Source organism: Erithacus rubecula (assembly GCF_903797595.1).
Source record: "Erithacus rubecula genome assembly, chromosome: 13".
In the NCBI taxonomy this organism is placed as follows: Eukaryota; Metazoa; Chordata; class Aves; order Passeriformes; family Muscicapidae; genus Erithacus; species Erithacus rubecula.
The window spans coordinates 11,135,762-11,144,967 of NC_136665.1; the positions used below are offsets into that span (position 1 = coordinate 11,135,762).

The following is a 9,206-nucleotide window of genomic DNA, read 5'->3' on the forward strand; positions in this document are numbered from 1 at the left end:
GATGTACTTTGACTTGGAATTTTCCAGAATCATCAGTGTGGTCTTGGTTTTCATCCTTTCTCATCTTGCTGTTTTCCGACTTCCCTTCCCAGGCTTTGAAATTTTTATCCTGAATTTCTCCTTTTGATTTTAATTGAAGTAAAAAACAAGTTTTTTGTCCTCAGAGTCAACTGCCACACTAGAGAATTTAAAATTCTCAGGTGAGAGCCAGCAGGAGATTATGATATTCAGTCTAATTTCCTCAGAAATGTTGTAGCTGAAGTACTTATAATAATAATTTGTTCCTGGAACTACTGAATGGCACAACTCAGAAACAGCAAGTTCTGGAAATATTTCCTAGAAGAAACATAAGAGGAAAAAGAAGAACAAGGGGACACCAGCAATGTTATCACATAACTGAGCATGCAACTTTCAGCAAAAGAATTTCCTTGTCAAGGGCAGTGTTTTTTCTTTTGACAAATTGCTTGTGTAGACACTGAAGTTTTTCAGTCCCTCCAGTCCCTCCAGTGTTCCAAACTCTGAGGTTTTGGTTTTATTGATGTGGTTCTTTTTTTGACATCACTTAGGGGTGATGAGTCGATGCTCGTTTGGTGCAATTGGTCAGCTCGGTCATGCTTGATGAGTTAAGCCTTGTAAAATGCATTCCACTCAGACAAATATTGTTTGGTTGCAAGGAGGGACTGCCACATTACTCAGGGAAATTTACTTCTAATCAAAAGGTTTTGACATGGTGGGAATCAAATCTCAAATGGCGCATGGGTCTCCTGATATGACGGACATAAGCAAATTTTGGTCATGTGCTATTCCCAAAAGTAACTAAAATTGGATGCAAAAGGAAGTTCCATCTGATAATAATCTAAAACATTTCCCATATTTTCTCACTATTTCTTTACCACTTGTCAATTGTCCGTTCTTTTCTTTTATTCCGTCTACATTTGCTTAAATTTGTATTGTGAAAATTTCTAGCTTGATCCCAGAATTCGTCTTTGAATTTATAGTAGATGTTTTTGAAAATTGATGAATCTACATGTGCAAATGTAGATATATAAAGAGGTTTCTTTTTTATGGAGGTTGACTTCTTTTACAAAGCAAGAGAGCAGAGCTTGTTAGAGACACTGCAAGCACATGTGTGACCAGTCTGTTGGTGCAGTTGCACCAAGCAACCTGATCATATAACTCGTGCTGTGAAACATTACTTGAGGTCTGGCCTTAATTCTTACTGGGTAATTGTTTCTTGTATCATAATGGTGAGATATTTTCCCTTTGATAAGAGAATGTAGGGTATATTCATTGACTGGTTTTGTTCTGGTTTTCCACAAGTTCTTTATCACTAAGTAGGTTCATCTTCAAAAACCCGGTACCCTCTCCCATGATGTTACCTCTGGAATATCTGGATTAAAAGCAGGTCACAGTACAGCTTGTTCTGTTTGAACACCGTAAATCAACTGTTGGGATAAGTTCCCCTGAATGCACAAAACCCATGAGTTACAGGTTGTGTTTCATCAAGAAGTGTTTTTGCTAAAGAATAGCTGGAGACAATCCAAAAATTAATCTTGGTCATAATATAACTCTGGTACAAAATGCATCATTTCTTCTTGGCAACTGAAGTGTTTGGCATCAGGAATATTTACGTTTGCATTGTTTTCAAACTTGTGTGTGTGGTGGAAGGTAGAGTGAAATATTTCCTAGATGGCCAGACTATTCCTAAGAAAAGATACATGAGAGAGTAGAAATTCAGAAACATTCTGTTTCAAAGGTTGCTATTAGATTGGTACAACTACAGTGGAGTTTTACTGGATGTCCAGAGTACATCTTTCATTGGCTTTAGATAGGTTGCACCTCAATTTTATTTATTTTAATTCACAACATTCAAATTTTCTATTGTATCAGTAGCTGCATGAGCTACCTTTCCTTCTGTTCCTGCTTTGACACATTCCTATCCATCCATGTTCCTAAGAGATTATTTTTTTCCTCTGTGCACAAGAAGTGCCAGAAGCTCCTGTTGGTTAACTCATTTCACTGTGATTGCATGTCTATCTTAGCTCAAATCACTAAGTAAATATAAATAATATGTGTCATACTTTTTCAAAACTGTATATGACTCTTACTTCCACTTTTCCTGGTACTTGAGTATGGAAAAATTGCAAAGCTCTGAGAGAACATTGCTGTGTGTGAAATAAATTGCATGGACCTTGATTCCAGGAAGAACATACATGCATGATGACAAACAGTTTCTTATCTAATAAATACTGAAGACAGTGTTTCTCAAATGACAGTGCTTCTCTGAAATCAAGCTTTTGATTTCTGGGCTGTTGGTTTGTTGTTTTTTCTTTCTTGGGGTTTTTTTTAGTATTTCAACACCCTGCTGATAGTGTTGTGAAATCTTTGCTGGGTCTTAGCCAATTAACTGAATAAACTTTTACTTGCTTAATGGTTTTATAACACTTCTATTTGAGATAAACTTGCCATTTGTTCATTTAACTTCTCTCCTGCATTTTGTGTGCAAATACTATCTAATCTCATGGAGATTCCAAGTCTCTGAGACTTAGGTTCTTGCAGAGCTGTCAAATACAGCAATCAGAACACATTTGGACACATAACAAAGGTATCAATGTTTTTCACTGACATTTTTAGTATTATTTAAGACACTGTTATGATTAACTGCATTGAGCTCTCATATTGTGTGATGAAATTTTCCACTTTCATATTTACATTTATTAGTACATGTTCCATTTAAAGTCATCTTTCATTGCTCAGTGTGTGACATACTTCAGAGAGCTGAGATTATCCAAATCTTCATCCATAACCTGTCTGCAAAATACTCCTTTTTTCTAATGGCTAACCAGCCCCTAAAATTTAATTGGAAGGTTAAAATCAGAAGTATGATCATGTCACTGAAGATATCAAATGATTGAGCAGAATTTCTTTAATTACAAAAGGATTGAAAAGGAAAGGAAATATTCCCTACACACTGCAGATTTTCTTGCTCTGTGACTTATGGTATTGCATTTCATGTTTTCAAGCATTCAAGTAATGGACACAAAATTGGAAGCAGAAGGAAAGGTATAGACATCATTACCTGGAGGCAATGAAAGAATGGGAGATTTTTTATCCAGTATTGGAGAAATAAATTTATATCCACAGGGCATAGGCATTGAGAGGAAAATAACTTATATGAAACCAAGGGCTGTAACAGCCTAATTTTGTTCTCTGGACCCAGGTAAATTTCATCCTAACACCATAAATAAATACATAATGTGAAGTGCAGTGGTATTTCCTGATTGATGATCTTGTTAGACTCCAAATAAACATATATCGTGCTCGAACTGTAATAACACAAGCTTAGTACACAGAGAGGGAATTGCATTCAGCTATTAAATATGAAGAAAATGTACCAAAAGAGAATGATTTAGAGGAGAATGAAATTTTCCTTTAGACTCAGGGATGATTTGGCTGAGCTCTCCCCTAGAAGATGGTTCTTCTCAGGACTGTACAGACACTTTTACATAATTCGTTTCTCAAGGTAATTTAAAAAAAATAAAAATAAAAGTCTTAGTGATATAAAAACATATTTCAGGCATTTTGCTATCTGCTATCATTATGCTATAATCCAAAGAGCAACTCTTTTCTTTGTACTCTGTGTCACCTAAAAACATTTCTTCAGTCACAAAAACTCTCTGGAAAGGAGACCCCGTATTTGTCAAATATTGTGGGAATAGGAAAAAGAATAATAACAGCAACAAATTGCTTAATCACTACAGTTATCATTGCTACTATTACTTGTTATTATGAATACCATTTGCTGTAACACCTGTGATGTGGCTGCCAATTTCCTGACACTTCAGCACTTTCACTTTGCTCTACAGAGTTCATAATCCAAGGACTGGTGTCAGGGCAGAAAATATCAATCAGCAGTTTATGGATAACACATCCATAAATCAGTAAAGCTGCCTTACAGCAACAGAATCACACTCTTGGGAGGGTTTATATGGGAGGCACAAAGCAGATGAGCCTGGATGGCTGGACAGGGTGTGGGGTTTGGACCATGGTGTGATGCCTGGAGCACAGATGGAGTGTGGTGCCATGAGATGAGAGCTTGGAGCAGGTGTCTGGAAGCCTCTCATGGCTGATAGTAAACACATGGAATGGGCACCAGAGTTTAGAAAGCTAAAATTTACTCCATGCAGAATGGGAGATTGCTGGCATTCCAGTTGAGGAATTCAGGACCTCAGTGAGGGAGGTTCTTCATGAGTCTTTGTCAGTGAGCCTGATACAGATTTCAGCATCACCCAGCTGAGAATTTGACCAGTAATTTCCAAATCCCCAATGCTACACATCTTGGAGTCCCAAACTGCTCTTTCAGACTCATGAGTAATTGTGAGTCTCAGCCTCTCTTTGAGGATGATCCAGCTGCCTGGTCAAGGAACTGCAACGAAACTGTGCATTCATCTGACGTAGTAATACAACCTGGAAAACAAATTTCTTCTGCTCTTGAGTGTCCCTACAGCAATTTTTGGTGCCACATCCTGATATTTGTCCCCATAGAAAAGTCAAGTATGTAAAATTGCTCCTTACTCAGCCTTAAATCCCTTTTAAGACTCCAGAATAGATTCAGGAGGGTTGTGCTGAAAGGGTAATTTTTTCCTTTGAAGGCTGAATCACTGTAACATTTGTGTTGAGCTACAGCACAGCTCAAACACTGAGGGACGAGGGTGAAAATAAGAAATAAGTACCAATACCTCTTTAAGAATCTACAAGAGAGAAGTAATAAAAAAGAAATACAATAGCTAAGATAATAAAAACATTATCTTACAGATTTTGTAGAATCTTTGCCTTAGGGATGCCACCTGGATGTGTTCCACTGACACAGCTGTTCAGACGTTTTTTCCCTTTGCTTCATTAAAAATAGAGGCATCTGAACAGCTGTTTGGGTTAATTTTTTAATGCCTTCAGTAAGTAAAAATAAAGGCAAATTATATGAATGAACAAGGTGAAACTGCATCCACAGATGCTTTAAAAACTTTTCAGAATACTTCCTGGACCTCATCCACAGTCAAAAGAAAGTCTGTTGTCCATGGAAGGAGCTGAGTTAGAAGGACAAGTGGAGCATTTCCATTAGTTTGCTGACCAGGTGTAGCATTATCTGTCCATCATCTCTTCCTGTACAAAGGATCCTTTTGATCAGGGCAAATTGGCAGACCTGTCATATTGAAATCAGTCCACAGTCACCCCATTGACTTCACTGATGTCATTAAAAATGGCATTAATTAAAACAAGCAAACAAATGAAAAAAAAAAATCCTAATTTTGCTTAAATCCGTTCATCCATTCTGGAGCTGTCAGTTCCATTGCCTGCCAGGGATGTACTCCCTAAGAAGGTAGGTGAAGGGAGAACGGGAACACAGTATGTAAGGGTGTCTGGATAGACATCATTTTCCAATGAAAAATGTCATTTTTTGTTATTTTCAAAATCACTGTGCTGGGGGAGAGGGGGAGGCAGAGGAGTCTGTGCTGATTTGTGCTGCCCCTCCTGACACACAGCACACCGAGAGCATTCCAGGTTGAAGAAGAGTCAGGTTTAAAAGGGTGATGGAATGAAACAAGTGGGAGTTGTGATGTTTTTTGTTACCCAGTGTTTCACACACCTCTAGCGGCAAACCCTCTTCGTTGCCAAGACAACCCTGAAGAAATAGGAAATCCAGAACAATACCCTGTGTACGAGGAGCCTCGTATTCTCTGGTGCACGCGTTCGTGGTGAATGTCAAGGGAAACACTGCCCTGCCCTCCACAGCGACCCAGGTAAGCCCAGGTGAAGTTATAGGTGATGTCTGTGAGATTATATTGACTTACATTTCGAGATTGTCTTTTGTCCTGGCAGCTACCAAAGCTCGAGGGCTGGCTCTGGGAGCTGGGCACTGTATTCCTGCAGTGCAGCGTTATCCAAGGCTGGCCAGGCAGCACCAGGAGGATTCCTGAGGCTGTCATGCAAGTAAGTCAGGGTTGGGGCTCTGGCTGCTCTCCCCAGCCAGTGCTGCATGTGAAGGTGTCTGCAGCAAGCAGGGAATGCCAGCCTGTGATGATCTGCCTTTACAGAGGTTTCTGAAGATTTCTCAGGCAGCCGAATGCAAGGCTGTGCAGCCATAAAGGTCTTTTTGCTCCATAACTGGGATATACCGAGCTGTGCTCTGTCTCTAGGTCAAAGGAAATATAAATGTGACTTAAGCCTCTTTGCTTAAGATCTTGGCTCAATGCAGGACAGTGGAAGATCTGGAGCCTTGGGTTTGTTAATGCTTATTTATTTAAACCCAATTAATAAACCTTGGACAAAAGTCCAGGAGGTCACAATAAATATCTGCAGGGACGCTTATGGCACCCTCTTGCAGGCAGCAGCCTTAGGAACTTTTTTGTTTCTCAGAGAAATGTTATGTGCAGTTTGCAAATTATAAGTTTTGCTTTTCCAAATTGTCTCTAGATAATCTGGAAGATTCCCATTATATTCCCAGTGACAGGTAATAAGTGATTACTGTTTTCTGAAGAATAATAGGAATACTCTTTTTGCTATGCTCGAAGTTGTCATTGACTTCCTTGTTAGGAATGACTGTGCCCCTAAGAAGTAATGTCAGCTCCCCATTTTGTTAAAGCTCTTTGTTAAATATGGGAACAGCACTTGGAGCAGGGGACACTGGATTCCACATAGCAATGCATCCATTTTGCTGTGCACTCAGTGTGAGGAAAAACCCATTTTAGCCTGCATTGAATCATAGCAGCATCCCAAAAGTAAGCAGGAGAAATGCCGACATCTTTTGCATCCTTTCATTCTTTGGCTCTCTGCTCCCTCCTTTGGTTCTGTCCTTTTGTATCAGCTGCCTGTCAGATATTCCTAGCAGGAAACTTGGCAGAGTTACAGGTGTGATGAACATGGTGGGAAGGGAACCCTGGGGGATTGCAGCTTCCTCTCTTCTGCTGCACTTTTTGAGCCACATTACATTCCTCCTTTTTCAGTTGTGTGCTGAGACACAACTCAGGACTTTGGGCTCTGAACGACACCCAGCAAGCAGTGGTAGTTTGGTATAACAAGAGCACCAAGGCAGCAGAACAAACCAGCTGGTGCTGACAACTCTGTGTCTATACTATTGACACTTGGGGGTTTTAGCCTGAGTTTAGTTAGTATGAATTTAGTCCTGTAGGCTGAGCTCTGAAGCTTGTGTGGTACTAAGTGAAGCACAGTCAGCCAGGGATTCACTTCAGAAACACTTACCTGTTCCAGAATAAGACACAGATGTAGATTAGCAGTGGTGGAGCAGAGGATCAAACTAATCATTGCTGAAAAACAAGTGTTGCATGTTTGAGCATCATAGTGAGACATTCTGCAGCAGAGCTGGTTCTGCTTTCATGGCTCCATCAGCATGTCCAGAGCTTCAGCTTCCATATCCATGACAGGCTCTCCCTGGCTATGGAAGAACCCCCAGAAGCAACAGTTCTGCACTGTGCCTTTTTTGTCTTCCTGAAGAACAAACTCTACAGTGCACTGAGAACCATCACACCTTCATCCTATTAAGAGACACATCCTGTAAGAGCTTCGGGTGAGGCATCCCTGAGCTCAGGCCACTCCGCTCCTCTTTCAGCACCTTAGAAACAAACTGAAAACTCCTGGCTGCTCAGGAACAAAGGAGTATGTGAAAGAACTGCAATTTCATAAACGATGGAGTGGGAGTTGGAGCTATTATAGAACATCCCGTTCCAAAAGGAAACAAATGACAGCCTGACGCTGCCGGGTAGTAGTGACGTGTGCGGCCGCAGAGTGAGTCAGTCTGTGTGAGATTCAGATATGGACCTAGAGGGAAAACATTTGTGGCAGCAGGATGGATCACATGCTCATAGATGGAATTACCTCAGCTCATTTTTCATGCATGTGTTAATGTATTTGCTGCGCTTCTTCAGCAAAAGGCAAATAGTACAGAGGGAGAAGTCGCATGTAGGAGCTGCTCTATCTGTCTCTTCTTGCAGCCTCCTGCTTCCCACCCACACTCCTGCACAGCCCGTGATAATGTATCACGAGCTGTGTTTTGGTATATCACTGTTTCGTTCACTAAGATGGAATGTGCTGCTGTTATTTTTGTTATTATTTGTGTTATTTAGAATCAAAAAGCATTGGTCTGAAGGCATAGGTGAATCGGACAATTGAGTGAATTATTGTGAAATTACTTACTTTATCAGTGAAGTGATATCTTGCTTTACAAGCTTAGAGCCCCGTTGAGTGCTTGTATTAATTTAAAAATGAAAACTGAAGCCTATGGATCCTTTTAAGGCCTGTAGAGCTGATTCTCTGCTTCATGGGGAATGTGTAATGATGTATAAATTGTGAAATGAATTGGCTGTTTACTGGAAAATTATGGTGATCACCTGGTTGTGATCCAAGATAAGAAATCTTGGCCATGGTTTAAGGGCAAGGAAGCTTTAGTAGCAATTCTACCTTGAGATGTTCCCATCTCAGTTTTTTCCACACTGTTTTACTCCAGCTCAGCCCTCTCCCAGCTGTATCTAAACAGCTCTTCATGTGACTCTGCAGCAAGACACATCAGGAACTGCTGGTGGTTAAGGCTGTGAACAAAAACCCCTGTAAAATAGAAAGGATTTTATTTCTTTTTCTTTTTTTGTGTATGTATTTTGGTTTGGTTTTTGTTTTTTGCAGGCACTAGATCAGTGCTTGATCAGCATTGCCCTTGGGAACAACTGCTCTGGCCCTGCTGAAAGGCCTGAGTGTTGTGTGGTGGGGGGGACACTGGCAGGGGCTGATGGTGGGAACTCTGTGACAGCACTGCCACCAAAATCTGCAAATCAGGAAACCATAGCTGGTAAAACATTGCTGCATTCAGCAGCAAAACACAACAGCTGCTGTGTCTCCAGAAGGAAAAAAAAAAAGGGGATGTTATTTGGCCACAGAGTGTGTAGCCAGCATTGGAGGACAAACTGGGAAAAGGATTTGGGTTCAGGGTATAGAAGTCTCATGGACAAAAAATGCCTCAGAAAGCAATGTCAGGTATCAGGTGTTTCCCATCTCTTATGCTGAAATCTCATAAATGTACATGACATCCCATGGAGGTTCAGCCAAACCTAAAGCAGAATTGCAGCTCTGAGTTGTAGCCTAATCCTCAAACAGCACCAAAGTAGTGAGTTGAGAGCAAAAGCAGAACTGTCCTTGCACTG

The 9,206-nt window shown here is 40.5% G+C and overlaps 1 long non-coding RNA gene across 1 annotated transcript; it reads right to left on the reverse strand.

Moving 5' to 3' along the window:
* Positions 1 to 495: 495 nt before the first annotated feature.
* On the reverse strand, positions 496 to 8,608 carry LOC306807502. The gene is made up of 2 exons (XR_013775731.1): positions 7,258 to 8,608; positions 496 to 7,035 (listed from the first exon to the last, which is right to left on the reverse strand). It is a non-coding gene; the product is annotated as an uncharacterized lncRNA (long non-coding RNA).
* Between the last annotated feature and the right edge of the window lie 598 nt (positions 8,609 to 9,206).